The following is an 18,924-nucleotide window of genomic DNA, read 5'->3' on the forward strand; positions in this document are numbered from 1 at the left end:
ACATAATAAATATAGAGAGTGACTCGTTTTAAGATGTGTGTATTAGGATGTATCTGTGCATCTTTGTAGGAAATGTTGCACTGAATTCTACTTATTTCCTGTAGAAGTTTACCAAGTGTAAAATATGGAATTTCACTGTCAAACTCATTTTATACTTTGTAAATTCAAAGGGAAAAGCTTAAGCAATGAAGAACATAGCCTCCAGCCTCCTCTAAGTGAAGTGATAACAGTACAGCAGGGGAAAAAGAATGATGACAACAACCAATCACAGAGCTTTAAGGGCAGAGTTTCTTATTTTCAGTTGTACATCTGCTGTAATGCTCTTCAGGATTGTCCTGCTATTTCCATCTGCTTGGGTTGAGGATTGATTTCGTCTTTATTTTGAAATAAATTATTCATGAGTATAAAAATAGTAACTATGCCTATTATCTCGAACTAATTACACTTTAGAATAAGTTCAACATTTACTAATGCATTATTACAATCCAAAGTTGCTTGCTTGACCACAATGAATTTTCACTAACAAAGATGAATAAATAAATGCACAGTAAACAATATGTAAAATACACTAGACAGTTATAAAAACTAACATGGATTAATGCAATCTTATTGTAAAGTGCTACCAAAAAAGTAATAAATAATCAAATCAAATTTTATGATATTATGATTTTTTTATTATTAATTTAATTTAAATGTATTCATTCAATTATTCATTCGATAACAAAACACATTTTTTATTAATTTTTATTTATTCATTTTATGTCTTTCATATATTAATTGTATATTTATTTTATACTCTTAATTTATTTGTTTTGTTTATAACTACCTATTATATTAAACTAGTCACACTTTAAGTTCATTTACTAATGCATTATTACATTCCAAAATCGCTTGCTTGAAAATAATGTAATGAATGCATTGTTATTGACTGTTCATGTTTGTAAATAAATACACTACACTGCGAAATCCAATAAGTTAAGGTAACTCAAACCATTTACGTTCAAAAATTAATCCTAATGAGCACTGTGAACCTAATATATTTGAGTAAACGGACCAATGTGAGAACAGTAAAACCCAATAAATGAAGAGAACTCAAACCAACTGAGTACTGTAAAACCCAATAAGTTAAGGCAACTCAAACCATTTGAGTAAAAAAAATGATCTATATAACTACTATGAACTTACTCCATTTGAGTTAAAGTATGAGGTATTTAATTGACTCATTACCTTCAACACTGAGTTCAAAACTCTTTTCAATTGAGTAGAATTAACTTTGTCAATTTTGAGTTAACTGCACTCATTTCATTTTATAAAGTTGACTGTTGGGTTTTACAGTGTATATCTAAAATACACTACATAGTTATTATAAGTAACATAACACAATCTTTTTTTAAAGTGTTACCTTAAAATTATAATCCATCAATTATTAAATAAAATTGCATATTTATTTATTTATTTATTTATTTATTTATTTATTTATTTATTTATTTATTTATTTATTTATTTATTCTATCATTCATTAATTTCCTCATTGTAATTTTGGATTTCATATTTCAGCATTCTTGCCAACTGCAAGGTATACAAATATATGCTGCAATATAAATCAAAACCTACCAACTGTCATTTCATGAGTTGATGCCATCCTAATAATTTGCTTTCATAAACTGTACTCAAATGAGAGTATTTGCCAAACAATTGTGTAACTGCTTGCAACTACAGATAAAAGAAAATTAGTTAATGAAAGGCAGAAGAGGCATATGCACGAGAGAAAGAGTGACAGAGAAAGACGTGAGACGTACTGAAGTTTGTTTGGACCCCAGCTGTGTGTTTGCTTGTGACTCACAAAACCCATTAGAAATTGGTTGGGGGGTCAGAGTTGCGCTTCAGCCAGAATAGATTGGCAGAGCAGAACAGCAGAGTCCACCTCCAGCTCATTTTCTCTCCCTCTGTGTCACCACAAAAGCAATCTCACACCACAGGCCTCATGGCTGCGTGGCCACACAAAATCATAAAAGGTTTGGATCATACTCTGTGTCAGGCCACCCTGGTGAGGGAGAGACGCATGCGACTCGGAGCAGGAAGCACTTTGGACTGAGTATTTTAATTTTTTCACCGCATGACTGATAGAGTGAGGCCATTTCAAGAAATTGCATGGGACACACTTTTCGAAACACTTTAGAATCCCATTCTTATTTTGTTAAGTTATTTTGGATGCAATTAATTGTATTTTCCTAGAAAGAAAGTTTTTTTTTACCAATATTTTTACCAAAACATTTCAGATAATAGGTTTGGGGTCAGTAGGATTTTTAAATGTTTTAAAATAAGCTTATCCTGCTCACCAAGGTGGCATTTATTTCATCAAAAATACCGTACAAATTGAAAAGTTCAGATGCGAAAACCTATAAATGCCGTCTGAATTTTGTCCTAAAGTTAGCATTCTTTTTTCATTGTTTCACAAACTAGGTTGCTGTTGGAAGTAGTGTTAGTGAGGCCAGCAGGGGGCACTCAATCTGCTGTCTTTGTGAGTTCTAATGCCTCAGTAAAGTAAAGTAAAGTAAAGTAAAGTAAAGTAAAGTAAAGTAAAAGTAAAGTAAAGTAAAGGGAACACTATACTGTCAGCGAGTACTGTCTTTAGGATGAGACATTAAACCGAGGTTGTGACTCTCTGTGGTCATTAAAAATGCCTTGTCACTTCTCATAAAAGAGTAGGAGTGTAACCTTGATGTCCTGGCCAAATTCCCTCTATTGTCTCTTATCCATCATGGCCTCCCAATCATCCCCATCCACCGAAATGGCTCCATCACTGTCTCTCCACTCCTCCTATAGCTGGTGTGTGGTGGACGCTCAGGCACTGTTGTACTGTGGCTGTCATTGCATCATCCAAGTGGATGCTGCACACTGGTGGTGGTGTGGCGAGACCCCTCCCCCCTGATGATTGTGAAACGCTTTGGGTGCATGGCCATACACTATAAATTACTTTATTTAAACCCCTCCCCACTCTTTTTTTTTAAACAAAGTAATGCCAATGATGCATATGTAGTTAAAGCAGAATTTAAACTGCCTGACAAGACAAGTCAATTGACGTGAGTGACATTCGTGATTCTTTACATGACAGATATGTGTTTTTGGCTTGTTCATGCATAGAAACTTACAGGAGAAGGTGAGCTCCCCTAGCGCTGAGTGATTGAGGCTCTCTATGGGGGGCCGTCATAGTGGCATCCTGCTGTGCGCCGGCAGGTGTGCTGACACCTGAGGGGGGTGTTTGGAGGACATTAGAGACACTCTTGTCAGAGCGATGTGTAGATCCTCACATCTGGCCACTTCCAAACAAAACTTCAGCCACGGGTCACAGGAAGGGTCAGCTTTAAAATATGACACGCAGATGTATAGATCTAATCTTTTAGTAGGGTTTTAAATTCTCAACTGAGAGCCTTTCTTGGAAAACTCAAATGCCCACAGGGAAAATGTCAACTACAGTAAGCTCATTATAAACGTTATTTACCAAATGCGCACCTTACTTTCAGAGTTATATCATTGTGTATTCAGAACTATCCAGGATAAAAGGAACAGCAAACAAAGGTGGCTATTTCACAGGAATAAATAATACCTTTCTGTTGACAGACATTCATCTCCGCTTGATGACACTTTATCAATGGCAATATGAGCGGAAATAATTTCCCACTCATTTACAGTCTTTTCAAAGGTGACTTCATCACCGGTGTCTGAAAGACACGGTGCCCCTCAGTAACAAATGATTACCACTAAATGAATCCCAGAGGTTCCGTCACTAATGCAGAACAAAAGGGAGCGCGAACAAGGAGGCAGTGCAGCTTCAAGATCTATTTTTCAGCTCCGCATCATTTCTTGCTTCACTGATCTATCACTAAACAACAGCTGCTGTGCCGCAGCCAGCGCAGCGCTTGCTAGGGATGGTGATCAAGAAATAAACAGGGTAGGAAAAGGGGGAGGGAAAGAAAAGGGGAGAAAGGAGACATTTAAGCGGTGAGGTCACGTGTGATCGCCTGGAGCTTTCCAAAATGTGCGGCGAGAGAGAAAAAAAAAAGATTGGGAACTCTTGGCAGGTCTGTGTCACCTGTGATGGATAACATGTCACCTGTAATGGCTGACTAGGTAGCTGCATTAGACAGGCATTTTGCAATCATTCCCATTATTTTCTGTCCATTTCTCACCTCATTCGATGTCTCTCTCTTTCTCTCTCTCCCTGAATTGTAGGTGTGATGTACATGGACATTTTTCCCTGACCCATTCCAATTCCTATTTCCTGACCAAATTAGCTCATGGTGAATTATGAATAATTAATTAAAAGTAACTAGCTAACTATGCATAATTTGACTACACCGTTAAAAATCTTGGTTGCCTTAAAATTTTAAGCTGAACCTTACGAGTCCATTAAACTTATGTTAAACTGACTTAAAACAGCTTGTGTAAGTTATAAAATTAAGTTAGAATGTGAATAACTTAGTTTAATAGGTTACAATAAACTAAAATATATGCTGTCAGGACAAATTGATCATATATATTTTTTAAGTGTAATAATTAGGGCTGGACAATAATTCGTTATATATATATATATATATATATATATATATATATATATATATATATATATTTATTTATACACACACACACACACACACACACACACACACACACACACACATCTTAAACATTGTATCATTTGTGACTGAATGACAGTGCTCAGCCGTCAGAAAGAGCGTGATGTCACTTGCGTGATGACGTACATCACAGACACGCTGCCAGCACTCAGCAGTTGGTTAAGCTCCATCACAGAAAGTTTTAGCAACAAAATGAATGCCTTGAGTGCAGATGTGAATAAACAAGCTTCAACAAGTAAGAATGCTAACAAGTTAGTTAATAAGAGAGGAATGTAGTGGTGTGGAAGTGGTGCCGACTAGCAGCAGGAACACATCGAATTTGTTCCACCCTAAAAAACATACTGAGAGTCAGAACATGAGGCATCATAATAGTTTAAGCCAACCTGTCGCCTCACTATCACCACCATCCACCTCTCCGACACCAAAACCAGTGATGTCAGAAGAGAAGGCAAGCAAACACAGATGGCTAGAGGCACTGTGTAATATTTAAATGAAACTTTGCTTATCAAAATGTGAAAATACACCTATAAATTACTAGCATATAAACCACTACTATGTTCAAAACATGTATGAAACCTGCGCATATAAATATAAACTTGATGCATGCATAAACACCCACATACACACGCACATACATATAATCTTGATCCTTGCATTTACTTGATCCTCCATATAAACACCCATATTTACAAAATAAAATACACAAACATATTTATCAGGAATCTGGTTATTGCAAAGCTGATGAAATAGAAAGAATGAGATTAACAGAAGTATTATGTTAAATAACGAAAATGTGGTATATAAAATATTAGTCTATATAAATAGACTATATAAAAAATATAAGAACTATTTTATGTTAAACCATTTAATTTAATTAGGTTATTACATAATATCACAAATACAAATATATATAGACAGATAGAACCCTTAAAGGACGTTCAAGATGAATAGCAACCAGAACTACAAATATACTCATCTGTTTGTAAAGGCTAAATACAATAAAAAGTTAACATCATTTTTTTTTTTACTTTCTTTAAAAATAAATAAATAAAATAAAAAAATAAATCATCCTGCCAGTTTTTTCCTGTCTTTTTAATATTGTTCATATCAATATCGAAATTATATTCTATCAACCGAAATTAAGAAATATATTGTGATAGAAAATTTTGCCATATCGTCCAGCCAAGTGGTTCTTAAACTTTTTTCACCAAGTACCACCTTAGAAAAAATTGGTCTCTGACCAGTAATGAAATAAAGTTTAAATTAAGCTAAATTAAGCAGCTACAGCACTGCACAGTTCAAAAACAAGTTATATTCATATTTATACAATTTTTGATAGATTTTGAAATATATGTCGCATGTACATATGACGTATTTGTAAAACTTGAAAATCTAAACATTAACTTGTATGTAGATTGCTAGGGAACCCGTTTTTCTCAGAGGATGTCAAGCTGACAGAACATTGCTGCACTCTGATACGAGTTTTATTTATGGAGAAAATTAAGAAGCACTGCAGTGCTTGGGTGTTCTGTGTTTGAGAGAATTAGTCTAACAAAGTTATATTCTATATAAAATATGAACCTGATCAGTTGATTTTCGTCACGTGACTCGCGGTGCGCCATTCTAAAAAGTTAAGATGTTTTAAATTGGGTATGCCTGGAATACGCAAGCGCGTTGTTCAATTTTGATGCTCAAGTGACCGAGATGTAACAAGAGAATATGGTAATTTTTTAAAATTGTATTCATTTTTTCTTCATTACTCAGTGATTCCTCCGCATATCACTAGAAGTAAGCCCGCGTATACTACAGTTTGAGAACCACTGGTCGAGCCCATAACTCGATGTAGCAAAATTAAGTGGAATTCTAAAGATTTCACCCCAAAGACATTCAGCGCTGATTGTATTAAAAATCAAAAAGTTATTTTTAGAGGCCACATTAAAATAACTATGGTATTCAAAAACTATTTCGGTTACAGCATGCAGCTCTTGTAAATGTGAGAAACAAAAGTTTGTTTAGATAATGTGGCATATGCACAATGGCTAAACACATGACTTAATACACAAAAATCAAGCTCACATTCAAAGGCTAGAGGACATGTGAGAATGGATGAATGAAACAAAAGGGAAGCAAAGGAATTAATCAACAAGCATGCTTGCACCATGTCCATAAAGTGGCGTTTATACGAATTTGTTTTAGTTTTAAAAGGCTTGTTATGGTTTTTGTTTGGAAACAGGTCATTTTGAAAACTTCACAGGCTCTATTTTAGTTTAAAAAAAATATATAGGTGTTCTGCTTAATTGTAGATGGACTAAAATGCTGACTTAAAAAAGGAAGGGCGAATGACCAATGTCTCTCTCTGACTGGTTTTCTTGACTATTACATATTTGTTCCTGATTCGTCAAACCACTCTCATATGATCATTAAAAAACTGTTAACCAGCAAATATGGATGCTGGCAAAATATGCACATGCACAATGAGTGTGAATATTTGTCATTTTAGGCTGGACGGTATGAACAGAGATTGTTTTTGTGAAACACAATAAAAATAATCTAGTCTGGAGTGTTTTTATTCTAAAATGCTGGTTTAAAATGAAAATGTGATAGCGTAAACAGCCCCTAAGAGTTTGAAAATTGTTTTAGGCAATAAAACGTCTGTGTTGCCACAGTAAACAGAGACTTATGGTAAGTTGAGATTTTGTGGTAACACATGACCTGCTTGTTGGGTGAGTAATGCTGTGGACTATATTTGTTAAATTATTTGTAATGTTTAACGGTATGTCTGATTTCTCACGAATGCAACACCATGTTTATTTATTTCTTTCCATTTGGTCTCATTAATGCGCCTGCTTCAAAGTGGCATGAAGGGATTTGTATGATCATTAAATTGGAGCTGTATAGTGTGTAAGTTAAATTCATTGTTATGCTTTCATTTTGCATAATCAAACACACATTACCATAATGACATTTTACGGCAGCTTAGCTTGCAATGGTCAGTTAAAAAGGCATCAACTGAAATTTGATTTTACAGATTTTTGTTTTTCCCTGATATATACTCTTCCTCAACCTCCCCCATAACTGGGTATAAATTAAATAAATTATATAACCGATTAATTAAAATCTTGTGGCTGTTTTTGGATTTTTTTTTCATAAGACCACCACATAGTCTAAAGAGAAACATATTAACTCGGCTCACAGGTAAAGTGACTCACTCTATACTTTATGTAACACACATAGTGAACTTTATGTAATGCAAAAGCCATTAATGAACAAATGGCATGTTATATTAATGCTCAACTCATTTAACCTAACTTTTTTTCTAGCAATTTAAGAACATGCTTTGAAATTTGGTTAAATTAAATGTAATATTTAAATGCTCCTGTAACTGATATATTTTAATCAAAACAAATCCAGCCCACCCTATCTCTCTCTCTCCCATATTAAAGTTGAATTTTTTGCTCTTTATTTAGAATATTTAGAACTGGACAAGACCCACTGATTTAAAACATCTCTCAGTTATATCAGCTTAAGTGTTTTCAAATCATTATCTAGACCGCAGTGGCCCACAGTTGTATAATAATTGGAAAATATAATACTTATTATAATATTAAAACAGTGTTTAATTGTGTCTTGTGCCATTGCTTAGCCAAAATGTCAAATGAACTAACTTGTATAACTTGATTACCTTAGTTAAAACCTGATTAACTTCTTAAATTAAGTTAAAGAAACAAAGAAAATATGTGTTGTCTTTTATTTTTTTTATTATTATTTTTTTTTTTACAGTGTACATTCAGGTCTTGATCCATTGTATTCCTCATCTGAGTGCTCAGTGTATAGTGAATATAGTGGGCATCATCCTTGTATCTGATTTGATATTTGGGTTTACAAAAAATATATATAAATAATATAAAAAAATAATAATAATAATAAAAATAGGTGTATATGAGACATCCCAGCAGGTGTAGGAAAACAACATGATGTCAGATGTCACATCATAGGACATTCCATTCTGTTAGGAAATGAAAATCGGGTTGATGTAAGAACCAAACATCAGGTCGACGTCAATGTCCAATATTGGACAGATGTTGCATTTTGGTTACTCCCCAACACAAACTAAAATTAACCAAATATCAACGTCTAATGATGTTACGTAGACGTTACCAATATGACGTCTATTAAACGTTGAATTTTGGCATAAATGTCAAAATTTGATATCAAAATGACGCTGATTTAAGATGTTGACTCAACGTTGGCTCAGTGTTGATCAATGTCCAACAGACACTCATTGCATTTTGGTCAGTTTCAAACACAACCTAAAATCAATCAAAAATCAACATTATTTGACATCGTTTTGGACGTTAAAATAACATTTTCCTTAAACGCTGGCCTTAATGTTGTGTGTCTGCTGGGAGGCACATCATCACTCCAGTCAATATATTTAATGAATTTTATACATTGTACCCCAATTTGCACTTTTAGTTGATTCAACTGAATAATGAGTGTAAATAAACCTTTGATGTATCAATTTAAGAATTGGACATGCACACTTTTCTGCCCTTGTGCTTCACCAGTCACAGAGAAAAGGGTGAGAAAGCCATTGTTAAAATTGTCATATGACTTCTCGGCTACAGTTTGCCTGAAGGCATATAGGGAGCTCTATAGCCAGCTGGAAGAAGAGTTTATGGTCTGACGAGACCACAATTGAGCTTTTTGGCCGACAGACTAAACGGCATGTTTGGCGTAAGCTGCGCTGCACATCATCAGAAACACACTTTCCCCACTGTGAAGCATGATAGTGGCGACATTATGCTGTGGAGATGCTTCTCTGCAGCGGGTCCTGGAAGGCTTGTGAGGTAGACAGTAAAACAAATCCAGCACAAAACAGCTAAATCCTGAAGCAAATCCTGATGGGGTCTGCAAAACACCTGCAACCTGAGAGATTTATTTCCAAGGAAGATAACGACCCCAAGCATAAAGCCAAAGCTACACTGTAAAAGACCTAAAATGACAACATCATTGTCCCAAGGCCTCATGCATAAAATATGTGGATTTCTACCCAAATATATGTGCATGTACAAAATGTGAATGTTCGGAAATGCTTTAGATTCATAAAGCCATCCATACACTACCTGACAAAAGTTGTCACCTATAGAAGTTTTTGGTACAGCAATTAATAACTCGACTTCTAGTTGATCATTTGGTATCAGAACACAGCAGGTACACATCATCATATAATATAGGTATTTGGTTATATTTTGGGTGCGACGTCAGGGAGCAAAATCCAATGACAGTTTAATGTCACATTACGTCATAATAAGACTTTCAGACAACGTCAGTATAACATCAGCAAACGTTGATTTTTGGTTGGTTTTAGGTTGTGGAATGAACCAACCAAAGTCCAACGTCATCTTAACATCATAATGTGATGTCCATACAACGTCAAATTGTAACATCAGTAGACGTTGATCTTTGATTGGTTTAAATTTGTGGCAATAACTAACCAAAATCCAATATCATATTAACATCAGAATGTGACGTCCATACAGTGTCAAAGTGTAACATCAGTAGACATTGATCTCAGGTTGGTTTTAGGTTGTGGAATTAACCAACCAAAGTCCAACGTCACCTAAACATCATAATCTGACATCTATACAACATCAAAGTCTAACATCAGCAGAGGTTGATCTTTGGTTGGTTAAAATTGGTGGCATTAACCAAGCAAAATCCAACATCATCTCAACAGAATAATGTGACGTCCATACAACGTCAAAGTGTAGCATAAGCAGACTTTGATCTTTGGTTGGTTTCAGTTTGTGGCATTAACTAACCCAAATCTAACATCATATTAACGTCATAATGTGACATCCATATACAACATCAACGTGTAACATCAGTAGACATTGATCTTAGGTTGGTTTTAGCTTGTGGAATTAACCAACCAAAGCCCAACATCATCTTAACATCATAATGTGACGTCCATACAATGTCAAAGCCTAACATCAGCAGACATTGATCTTTGGTTGGTTAAAATGTGTGGCATTAACTAACCCAAATTCAACATCATATAAACGTCATAATGTGATGTCTATACAACATCAAAGTGTAACATCACTAGATATCGATCTTTGGTTGGCTTGGTTAGCTTTAGGTTGTGGATCTAACCAACTAATATCCAGCATCATTTTAATGTCATAGTGTGAAGTCCATACAACGTATGGGTGTGTCGCTGATGCTGCCCTCACTATTCTGCTGCCCTAGGCAGCCACCTAGGTCGCCCCTTTGGACACACCCGCCCTGATTAACTCAACAGTTGTAGGTTGTTATGTCACATGACCCTTTTTCACATTTCCAGGTTTCTCAGTGTGGAAGTCAGATGGGTAAACGTAGAGAACAGTGAATGGAGGATTACACCAAATATTTTTTTATTTTTTTTTTACAATCATATTTGCTTAAATAATAAAAGGAAAACTCCACGATGGTGTTATCAAGAAGTGACCATGAAGAATAAAGTTAAGATAAGCTCTCGCCTTTACGTAGTCATTATGACGATCATTATCAACCAATACAATTATATTGTCATAGTTTATGTGAAATGCAAAATAAATTAACCACATAATAGTGTGCATTCAAAACACAGTGAATAATTATTTATCATTTAAACATTAAGAGGGTATTTTAAGATTATACATATTTACATATTGTTGGCATTTCTGTATGAAGTTTGCATGTTCTCTCTGTATTGTCATGGGTTTCCTTCAGATGCTCTCGTTTCCCCCAAAGTTCAAACACATGCGCTATAGGTGAATAAGCTAAATCGGCCGTAGTGTATGAGTGTGAATGCAAGAGTGTATGGGTGTTTCCCAGTGCCTGACGTTGGACATTGACGTCAACCCGATTTTCATTTCCAACCAAAATGCAACATCTGTCTGACGTTGGATGTTGATGTCTGCCCGACGTTGCACAAGGATGTCTGCCTGACGTTGAATTCTGACAACAAATTCGATTTTTATTTCCAACCAAAATGCAACGTCTGCCTGACATTGACGTCTGTCTGACGTTGGACATTGACGTCTGTCTGACGTTGGACATTGACGAATTCTGAATTCTAATGTCAACCCGATTTTCATGGACATTGACGCCATCAAACATCAGACAGATGTTTGCATTATAGCACAGGTACCTATGTAACCAGAATGTACCGGATCAAATCAGCATATGAATTTCAGTGCCTAATTTCAGTACCACTGGTAAGGTGCAGTTCAACAGATGATTCATCTGAAAAATCTACTTTCTGCCACTTTTCCAAATGATCAACCAGAAGTTAGTATTTGTTGCTCTCACAACTGGGATCCACAACAAGACTTTTGTCAGTGAATAATTAAGTTATAAGTGATTAGAAATGTTCCACATTCTTTTTGCAGAAGTACAGTAGTTTGCTTGTATTTTGACAAAAAGGAATGTCTTTGTTTATCACTGACAAAAATCCTTTCTAGTTCCGTCTTGTAAAAACAAACATGAATTAAACATCAGGGTCAGTCCATTATATCAAAAACACAAGAAAATATAGATGGAAAACTGAAGGGCACTCTATCTTGCCTGCTTGTTCTCCATGGACGCCTCTGTGAAATGCATCTTTTTCTCTCTCTCTCTTTTTTTCTTTCCTCAAAGAAGGTTCTACTTCCTTTCACTCTGTGTCATGGTAAGACTTTCAGTTTTGATAGGTGTCCCATATTGATCTCTATATCAATACTGTGTTGGTGAACATATGTTTCCGAGTGACCTTGAGAATTTTTCCACTTTTCCCTCTCAGGTTGTTCTCTATAACATAATGTAACTGTTTTAGCAAAACATAATATTTAATTTATCAAAACATTAAAAAGTAGAGAGAAAAGATAAAACAAACTGTCAAAATATTGTATTATTATTATTATTATTATTATTATTATTATTATTATTATTATTATTAGTAGTAGTAGTAGTAGTAGTAGTAGTAGTAGTAGTAGCAGCAGTAGTATTCAGTGTATACTTTTTCATGCATTAGGTTTGCTGAACTGCTACAGTAAATTTTTAGAATTTAAAATTTTAACAAGCATATTAGCCAGCTTAATCTAAAAACCACAAAATAAATGGAAACATAAAGCATAACCTACTGTTACATAGTTCTATTCACACAGTCTGTCTTTGAGATTGACCACCATCTAATACATGTGACTCTCAATCCTTACAACAGCTTACAGGAGTGGCTTGGATATTGTCTGTGTGAACCAATAACCAAAGCCAAGTCCATCTATATTCTCATAATAACAATGGATGTGTAACCATAGAGACAGTGACTGAGGCAAATATTGAAGACAGAGGCTTCCAGAGACAGGAAAGTCACACCTGGGACAAACAAAGCTTGCAGAGCAGAATTGCCCTGTATAATGTAGCATACAACTATTCCCTTGCACATATTGAACAGAATTTACTCTCAATATACATTTTGTAAGTGCTAAAATTGTTATATAAAACCATTCCCATTCTCATTAGTAATCAAAAAGTGTTCTTACAAAGGGCCATCTGTATTGTACTGCTACATAAATGTAGCCTACCTGTATGTATGGGTTATCCTCATTGTTAGTTTAATTTCTGGCATCAGGTATTACTCTGTGTTGGAGTTTGCTTCAGGTCACTGTGCAGCTCACCGAAGATGAGTCTGGCCTCTATTCAGGATGTGAGGAAAAAAATAAAAAAACATCAGACAGATTTATTAATGGAGTCTAGCTTGCAGCGCTTCTGCAATGGCTGTATGTTAATAAAGCAATAAGCTGCACAAGGCTACAAGTAGAAACATTTGTAGTCATGACACAAGAAAACTGTGATATTAAAATATTTATAATATATATATTTTTTGTCATGCTTCTGAATCTTTCACCATTCATGTTAAGTTGCACAAGAAACATTTGGAATCATACAATACTTTTTCACATGGAAGTGTTCCAAAATCACAAGCTTGATGTGTGTGTTTCTGTTTTAGCTTGGTTTTAAATGGGACTTGATGTAAAGCTCATATAATGCTCGCGATTTTTTAATGGCCACAATTGATAAGGAAAGTGTTCTTACGCGAGCATTGATGTGTGTAAGTGAGGAAATCCACAGTTTTCCAAATACAGATAGATTATTATTATTATTATTATTATTATTATTATTATTATTATTATTAAAATATAGTAGCCTATTGTGTTTTTAAGTTACACTGTTAGCAAGGGCGTAGGTTTGCACTTGACATTGGTGGGGACTGGGGACGAGTGAATCAAATCCCCCCACACCCCCACCAAGAATAAATATATTATTAATTAATCCTCCCTTTATACAATTTATTAAGTTAAATTAAATAGTCAGACGCTTAGCCAAGGGGGGGGGGGGGGGGGGGGTTCAGGTGGTTTGAAAGACCAAAAGTTTTATTATTATTATTATATTTGAATTTATCTTATCATTCAAATGGCCAAATTCTCACTGAGGAAGGTTGAATCATGCGCTGGCCAGTTTTTTATTTGCCTATAGGCTTCAGTTTTAAATTTAAATCAAGTTTTAACAGATTTCCCAAAGAAAATTATGACAATTTTTTTTTTAGATTGTCATATTTGAAGAGTTCATATGCAAAAACCTCTATATGCCATTTAATATTTACTTCTAAAATTAGCATTTTTCTCCAACTTGTGTGTGTGGATTTAACTTTTATGGTGACAAATATATTATTTATAAAACTGTAATAAAACTTTCAGTTTAAATGCACATGCGTAAATAAAGCAATTTGATAAAATGGTAGGAAATATTTTGGGTACATTAAAAATATCCAATGATCAAACTATCCAACAAGATAATTCAGCAAAAATTAGTTCTTAATATTTCACTAAAATGTAATATTTACACCTTAATTAATAAAAATGAATAATTAATCTGATGAATAACTGCAAAAAGGTGCAGTTTTTCAGAAAACAAATAATCTCTCCTTTCAAAAAGCTGGCCACAGGCCTAAAAGTGTAATGTTAAAGTAATGTTAATGAACTGATAAAGAGAGAGTTTAATAAACACTTTTGTTTATTTTCGTACAAATTAAGCATGTCTCAGTATTATAAAAAGATGGAGCACAGGCTGTAGTTTTTCTGACAAATTGTTTCACCCAAACTTGGAGATGTTACTCTTACGTTAGAGATTAGGGTCATATACGTTTGATTTTGCACGTTTGATCAGGGTCATATAAGTTTACAGGTGTTTATCCTGGAGTTAGTTTTCAGGGAATAATGTATAATAATATCTGCTTTAACGTTAAACTGACCATAAAAGCAGTGAAAACACTAGCAATAGCGGCATTATCATGATGCACTCATTCAGTATAGCGAACAAGCTTATGTGACTTACACTTTTTATTAAAAAACGCTCTTTATGTCCACCTTTATTTTTGCCACCGCCATCCTCACTTGTACGTGTCACACACCTCACACACATGCCCGAGCAATTGTTTTGGCACTGATTGTATCTGAAAGCAGCCTCTCACGTGACAGCAAGAAAAGGCACAGCAAATCACAATGTTCATACGTGTTAAAGGTAAAGTTGGTTTTATATTCGCACATTCAGACTTTACCCTTAATGATATAATTTCATAAAAGTATTATTTGCAAACTCTAAATAGTAAAATCATATTAGCAACCAATGATTATCAAAGTACAACAATGTTCACAGTCAAATAAAGGGTATTGTTGTTGTTTTCAAGTCACACTTGCATGCTAATTCCGCTCGAATATTCAAAGTAACATGTTAAACAATATAGAGACTTCTAAATAAACGAAGAATATGTGAATATAAAACCAACTTTAACTCTATCTTCTTTACTGCTATAAGGATCTCTTTGAGGCCGACTCTCTGTTCTTTGTCCCATTCTCTCTCTTTCAGGTACAGTAACCTTTTTTTTTTTTTTTTTACATTTAAGCTGGGTTCAATTATTATCATGCATTTATATCACTTCATGTTCATTTCATTATCATTTCATGTCATTATATACAGTTATTTTGTAACTAATTCAGCATAGCAAGGTATTGTTATTTATTCATCACACAAATCATGACAAGTATTTGTTAATTATTTTTGATTTAACATCAACACTTAATTGCTCCATATTGCAATACAATACAATAACATAATAGAAACGTTTTCCTACATTTTTAGCTTTAAATACTGCCCTTATTTGGTATAAGACTGTAAAAGGATGGTTTGACTGAAAATGTACAGTTTTTCACAATAATACTGATAACTTTTTAGTCATTCGGCAAAGCTACAGTTCAAACTACTATAGTTAAAAACCCATTCTTAAACTTACCCTTGTGCGATTTCAAACATTTGATGATTCTTTTGACAGTATTATTTCTGCTGAACGTATAAGAAGATATTTTTAAGAAAGCTGAAAACCTCTACCTCTAGTCAGTGCACTGACTTCAATAGCAGGAAAAATAAATACTATAAAAATCAATAGTAACAAATTTCCAGTTTTCTTCAAAATATCTCCTTTTCAGTTCAATGCAAGTCAATTGTGAGTAAATGATGACATAATTTACATTTTTGTTTAAACTAAACCTTTAATGACGTTTAAGCAAACTTGTCATCGTACCTTGCATTTATGCTCTCTTCTCCTGTTGTCTTTGTTACAGATCACTACTAGTCATCTGCTTTTATATGCGGTCACAGATGCACAGGTCATTTGGGTTAATGTGTTCCACCTGTCACTTATTTTCTTTTTTCTATTTATGCCACTTTCTTTCCCTTAATTGTCTAAATGTTATTGATCATGTGTGTGCATTATATTCTGTTACTCATGGGGTCCGTTCTTCGTACCTCGCTTAAATGATATAAGATGATTTGGCAGATCCTGGATCTTTTAATCTTGATAACTGATCTCTCGCTAATTTGGTTCTACAAACAAGTTCATGAATCTGATTAAAATGTCTGGATAAACTGATCTGAGATCACTGCATGTGTTGTGAAGGACAGATCTATCGATCCTCGAAATCATGATCAGCTATGCAGCGATTGGCTGACAGCACAGCAGCGTAATGACATCATCTGATTAATATTCAATTATCTATGTGAGCAAAATTATCCGTCAAATTTGCAGTTAGCAGTTTGTTAAATATGACACGCAATAATCTTCCACATTTGTTATAAGCGACAGGCTTTACACTTTCATGTTTCAACAGTATTCATCATGAATTTCAATGCATATCAATGTATTTAGTTCTATATTTAAAGAAGATTTTCTTTATTAAAGTAGCCTTTTTTAATCGGTGTAAAGAATAACTGGATGTTTACAAAAGCATTTTGATATTGGTAAAGGTGTCTGCAACTTTTATGAAGCATCAAATCATCGTTATATTAACTGTCAAAACATGTTTATGACTGCAAAAAATGTATTATTGCTTTTAAAAAAATCACATATGTGCATGTCTATTATCATACACAAATTGTACTAAAACGATCTAAAAAGTTAATATCAATAAGTTTTCTCTTTGCACCACCAGGTGGCAGTCTTTGTACAGTCATTTCGGGGGTGCAGATTACATAAGTTTTATTAATATATAAATTTATTTATTTTATTGATAACTATACTACTTTATATATGTTTAAAAAAAAATTTATTATCCCAAGTGTATATAACTACTACTGTAAGAAAATATCAGAATTCGGTACATACTTTCTGTATTATCTTTGCTTGAACTGAGCCAATTTAATCCTGTTTATGTGAATTAAACCTGTTTCCGACCAGGTTTGAACTAGCAGAACTGTTCCTATGACAACAACTCTCAGATCAGTTTTGAAGAACGAAATGATCCTGGATCGTGTAAAATCATCAATAACCAAATCCAGCTAACTGAGTAATCCACATATGAAGAACGAACCCCTGGATACAACATGAGTAACAGAATATAATGGACATACATGAACAGTAACATACATATAAAGAAGAAGGGAATGAAGTGGCATAAATAGGAATAAGGAAATAAGTGACAGGTGGAACATATTGCCCGAATGTCCTCTGCTCCTGTGACTGCATATGAAAGCAAACTAAGTGGTAAAATCTTAGCACTTATTTATTTACCAATTATTAAAATATATATTTTTTACATTGTTTACATTTTTTTGCATGGTGGATGTTAGAGCTGTGAACCTGCACTGGTCTCACGGTTCAGTTTGGTTACGATTATTATGCCATCGATTCAGTTCAATTCGATATCACGGTGCATTGACGATGCTTTCCATTTTATATTTTCTTCACAGCACAGTGATTCTTGTATTAAATGTATACATATATTTAAATTTATATAGTATTTGTAATATAATTTTGTCCTTTAATACAAAAGTCAGATATATAAACTGTACCTTTAAACAACAAGAGCATTTATAGCAAAGAAACAAATACAAATATCCCGCTCGCTTTCTGATTCTTTCTGATCCTTGTCTGAAGTTCTTACACCCCTTTGATTGTTTACACGCTCAACAGAAAGGGCTACGATTGGCTCTTGCGCACTGCGCTCTTCACAGATGAGTGACACTGATAAACGGCAGCGGTGATCACAGCTGATCCATGATAGACGCGGTGGAGAAAACACTGCAGGCACGCGCTTGTGTCTGTATCCAAAAGTATCGCTGTAACAGCTGAGAGGAGAGGAAAAGCCACGCAGCAGCTCAAATGGGCCACAGTGAGAGAGAGAGAGAAAGAGATGGAGTTTACTTTCGTTCTCTCAATCGCAGTGAAATAGGGGCTTCTGCTGTACTGTAAGTGTCAGTAATAGACTGTCCAGCAAACACACACGCAGTCAAATTTTGCACAGTTTTTGTGTTTTTAAGTAGTTGGAGCATTGTAAACACTTACGCTCGCCTCCCTCGCCATAGTAAGCTACAGCGACATCGCACATATGAGATAAATGACGCATGAATGACGTAAAAATGAGTACATAATAACCGGTTATGATTATTACTGAACCAATACAGAATTGTCCGCTTCTATATCGCGGTGCACTAAAGAAACAATTAATTTTGACACCCCTAGTGGATGTCATGTTCAGACAAATTTTAAAACAAAAAAATTGTTTTACCGAGCTGGTTTTTCGTAATAGAATGTGATAGTGTTTATACTGTTACTATAAATGTTATTGCCACCTTTCGGGGTAATTTGATCTACAGCATAATAGATTTACACCATGTAAACCATATCACAAACATCATACAACACTGACAGTGCTAAAAACTCTACTAATAG

The 18,924-nt window shown here is 34.5% G+C and overlaps 1 protein-coding gene across 7 annotated transcripts in view; it reads right to left on the reverse strand.

Moving 5' to 3' along the window:
* The window catches only part of cdh8 (cadherin 8), a 435,086-nt gene that overhangs the window by 270,282 nt on the left and 145,880 nt on the right, over positions 1 to 18,924 (reverse strand). For 4 of the 7 annotated variants that reach the window (XM_087261652.1, XM_087261649.1, XM_087261651.1 and 1 more), the window contains exons 1-2: positions 16,279 to 16,388; positions 13,226 to 13,336 (exon numbers count right to left, since the gene is read on the reverse strand). The gene's annotated coding sequence lies outside the window, so the exon portion shown is untranslated. Of the gene's footprint in view, positions 1 to 13,225; positions 13,339 to 16,244; positions 16,389 to 18,924 lie in introns of those variants that run through there. The other 3 variants (XM_087261648.1, XM_087261647.1, XM_087261650.1) reach the window with 3 other exon arrangements.

This window comes from Danio rerio, chromosome 7 (genome assembly GCF_052040795.2).
Source record: "Danio rerio strain M-AB ecotype USA chromosome 7, GRCz13ab, whole genome shotgun sequence".
Taxonomy (NCBI): domain Eukaryota; kingdom Metazoa; phylum Chordata; class Actinopteri; order Cypriniformes; family Danionidae; genus Danio; species Danio rerio.